At 40.2% G+C, this 4,355-nt stretch overlaps 1 non-coding gene across 1 annotated transcript; it reads right to left on the bottom strand.

Annotated features, from left to right (window-relative positions):
- Positions 1-308: 308 nt before the first annotated feature.
- TRNAA-AGC lies at positions 309-381 on the bottom strand. Its single transcript has one exon. It is a non-coding gene; the product is annotated as a tRNA-Ala (tRNA).
- Between the last annotated feature and the right edge of the window lie 3,974 nt (positions 382-4,355).

The following is a 4,355-nucleotide window of genomic DNA, read 5'->3' as shown; positions in this document are numbered from 1 at the left end:
CTGGTTTCAGTCCTCTCACCAGAAAGCCAGGGCTGTACTTACCCAAGTGGCTTTGCCCTGCCCTTTTCACAATTGTCTCACATTCAAGCTGCAGGCAGAAACAGGGAGAAAAGAGCAATTGCATACATCCCTTGGTTTCACAGCTCCTCGAAGAAACAGTAAATTAATTACACAGTAGATCTACGCTATACTGAATACCAAGAGTGAGCTGTCACCAGCACTGTGTTGTTGCCACTCCTACAACTCGGACCAAGCAGCATCCTGCTCTCAGACACTAACTTGGGTTTGGAGACCTAAATAATAAAGTTTGGAGAATGTGGGCATCGATCCCACTACCTCTTGCATGCTAAGCAAGCGCTCTACCACTTGAGCTAACTCCCCCTATTGGGGGAGTTTTATTTATCCTTAGTGGTTGACCTGGAACACAGGTGATTTCAGGGCCTTCACTGCAAGACCAGGGCTTTACTAAAAGCAGATCTTCTCATTGATGGTCCAGGGCAAGAGCGCAGTGGCTACTCATTCTCTGCAAAGAAGGAGGAGAAAATGGAACAAGGAGAAAGTCACAAAGGGAAAACTTGTGCTGCCAAAATGTCAAATTTAGGGTATTCCAGGACAGAAAAAGGCATGTCCTGGCAAAGGAGGAGGTGCCTACACCTGCCCAGCTAAAGTGTCACTGATTTTTTAAAAATGATTAAATAATTGAAAATTATTAAATGATTTTGTGTGTGTGTGTTGTGCATGTGTGTGTTTATAAAAGTGGGATTGAATTATCACTTCTTCCTTGTAGCTGAGAGTTGTGAGATGGTACACATTTCTGGAAGGCAAAAAGCTCCTGTTGCTTTCATAACTAGGCCCTTTCACGAATGAGGCCAGCGTGCTAACCACTCCCCTAGGAAATTTCTGGAGATTGTTTCTTTCACTTACATCTGAGATATGGGTTGCCTCCTTGCTAAGGTGTGTCATGTACTAGTTACATGTCCAAGTATATGTCAGAACAACAACAACAAAATTACAGAGCAGAGCCATAAAGAATAAGAGACAAGATCATATCAGAGTGTAAGAATATGTAAAATATCAGCGTGTAAGAATCAAAATTTAGCTATGCAGAGAAGGAGTGCACATATGTTGGAGAAAACCAGGCTGTTTGTAGGAATTTCTGTGTGAACAAATAAACCTGTTCAATTTAAGTGGGGAGAGAGAGAGAGACTGTGTGTGTGTGTGTGTGTGTGTGTGTGAGAGAGAGAGAAATACACATGGAGGGAAGCAGTGATTGAAAAGCTTGGTCTCTTAGAGATATGTTGGGAGAGTATTATGAAAACTTAAGATAAATTGAGAAAATCCCAGGCAAAATGCTTAAATAATTAAAACAACATGTTATAAAAAGTGTTTAGTTTTGAATGTCAGAGCTTAAACGAAGAAAACAAGAATTGGATTTAAACGGAAAGAAGTCATAAAGACATTAAAGGATTGAAGTTTACCCACATTTATTGTGTCAGCTCCTGAGGTGGACAGCAGGAGTCTTTCTGCAGTGCCCATCACACTTCATGCTGAAGAATGCATCTTGCATAGACACCGTAGCATGGATGACAGCAGAGGTGAGTGAAAAGGAAGAAAAACATTCTGGAGATGTTGTGCAGGAAGGATTTACAGTATTTGTCAAGACATAGGGTGGAGAGATTTGAGGGAGAGGAGACAAAGGCACTGGGAAGTCTTGAGCCCAGTATGGCAGACACAGAAGAGATTTTGAATTAGTATCTGATGAATGCAAGAATAAATCCACTCATTTATCTGTATTTGGTAAATGAATGAATGTTACATGCGTGAGCTGGTGTGAAGAAAACAGATGATGAGACTATGTGCTAAGTGAAAGCAAGAACTTATGACTTTTTCACTGAGAAAGAAATCTGCTTCTGATATCTGGTTTCCCTCTTTAAAGTTACGTGATCTGAGGAAAATGGTTTAACTCCTCTGAGCTTCAGTGTCATCTATAACACTGGGGTAATAATACTTGGGAAACATGAGAAACTATGTCGACCAACTTACATAAAAATTAGTAAACAGTCAGTATAATTTCTAGCACATAGTGCTGAAAAAGTCCTTGAACATGCAGTATTGTTCACCTTTAAGGAAACGGCTCTCAAGGTCTAAAGAGAGATATCAGTGCAGTTTTGTTGCCATTGGCTGATTTGCTCATTTATTTTGTAGCAACAAGCTTCTGTGATGATAAAAATGAAATAAAGTTTAAAAAGTAAAATAGATGGTGGAGAAACACAATGGGGATGCATACTAAGGTATGATTTTCTAGGCAAATTAGATTTGTACAAAAGAATGTAGCAGTAAAGGATTTGTGCCTGATTTTTGTTGTATTATTTTTGAATCTCATTTAGCCTGTATTGTAATTCCCCAATTGTGGTAATCCTTCTCCCAACAAGATTATTTCTTTGTACTATGAACATTCTGGTCAGATTCTCTGCTTAACCATCTTGACCTCCTGAGCACTCACCTTTGTACTGAGACCCTGATATATGCCCAAATCATGCCCTTCCATAGGAGGGCTTCTTGCTTTGCCCAGGGAGCATTCAATTTTTCAAGCCATTTAGGGCTCTTTCCTCACCCAGGGTCTATATGAAACCTTAGAGGGAAGCCTGTTCTTTCCAGGAAGAGAATCCTGGTGGGTTCTGACCTCAACCTGTAAATCCACTAAGCAAGCTCCTACTGAACCCCGATGATGCAAGCTCAATCCCAGAGGCCAGCAGTCCACAGGAGGAACGCAACCAAAGCAGTAGCTAATGCTTACTGCGCCGTTCCTATTGATCAGATCCATCTCTAGGTGCTGTGATCCACCCAAAGAATCCCACAGTCTTTATATCCCATGTAAAGAAAGAAGATTGGAAGAAAGGGAAGTTAAATGATAGCTTCAAAATAACAACTTCCCCGATTCCTCTCCTGAAAACTGAATGTGTCACCTCCACACTGCTGAGTCCTTTACTGCCTAATGATTCTCTCCCAGTAGATATCATCACATGACTTCTTATTTATTTTTCTTATTTGCTTCCTGTCTGTTTCTCCCCTCTCCTTCCAACTATGAGGTAGTACCACAAAGGTGAGAATACCTGCGTTTTATTCACTGTGAATTGATGTACCCAAAACAGTCTCTTAACAAAGTATGTGCTTGAGAAATATTTGTTGGATGCTTAAAAGAGTAAAAGAGTTCACTCACCCCACCCCATAATTGTGGTTGGATAACCTTCAGAGAAGGAAGAGAAGGAAGGAAGAGAACTTTCCCTTGCTTCCCCTATCAGCTAGAGAGGTAGACATATGACATAGCTTGCAGTTTCTTGTGTAATTTATATCTCTTCACCATCCCTTGTACTCAAAGCACTGAGAAGCCAAAAGAAGGAAAAAATGAAAGAGAGAGAAAGGAAGGAAGGAAGGAAGGAAGGAAGGAAGGAAGGAAGGATGGAAGGAAGGAAGTGAGGAAGGGAGGAAGGAAAGAAAACGAAAGGAAGAAAGAAAGAAAGAAAGAGACAGAAAGAAAGAAAAAAAGAGAAAGAAGGACCAGAAACAAAGAACGAAAGAAAAGAAAGAAAGAAAGAAAGAAAGAAAGAAAGAAAGAAAGAAAGAAAGAAAGAAAGAAAGAAAGAAAGAGAGAGAAAGAAAGAGAGAAAGAAATCTCACTTTTAAATTTTAAGCTAATATTTGGTCTGTCTTAAAATCATTATCTCATAGCATTTGTATTCCATTATTTATCACACCTATTTTGTTTCCCTTAAAGGAAATAATGGCAAAAGCTATACCTTGTCTGACGTTCAAACTCAGGACCTTCAGAATATGAGATTGACAGGCGGTCTCCTGCTCTAAGAGAGCAACTGTTCCCAAGAGCTGACATTCAGATTATCACATCTCATTTCCCACACACTGCTGCTTTATCAGTTCCTAGCTTTTAAAGAACACAATCAATGCTACTTGGAAATCACTCCTTATCAACCAATGCTGCACTGGAAGACTTCCCCACTCAGGACAGGTGGAGTCCACCCGTTTCCAGTATTTTTCACAATGATAGGACCTTCTGGCTTGAGGGACCAGAAACAATTGTACCTCTTGCTACTTTTTTCCCTCTTGTGGCCCAGTGATCTAGCTTTTCCCTTCTTCAGAGATCTTATTCACTCTTCCTTTCCGTAGTCTCCTTTGTTGATAAGAAACAGAGATAGTGCTCAATTCATGATAGTTCATTGAGTGACCAAGTGAATGAATGAAGGAAGAAATAGCGTTCCAAGGTGTCTCCCGTTCATACTACTCTTACTGTGTGTCTCCACTTGCATCTATATGACTGGAGACATTCACTCAACAAAAAA

The sequence above is a fragment of the Mandrillus leucophaeus genome, unplaced genomic scaffold (assembly GCF_000951045.1).
Source record: "Mandrillus leucophaeus isolate KB7577 unplaced genomic scaffold, Mleu.le_1.0 Scaffold2425, whole genome shotgun sequence".
Classification (NCBI taxonomy): domain Eukaryota; kingdom Metazoa; phylum Chordata; class Mammalia; order Primates; family Cercopithecidae; genus Mandrillus; species Mandrillus leucophaeus.
The sequence above is the reverse complement of the archived record's forward strand: the minus strand, read 5'-3'. Positions and strand labels throughout refer to the sequence as shown.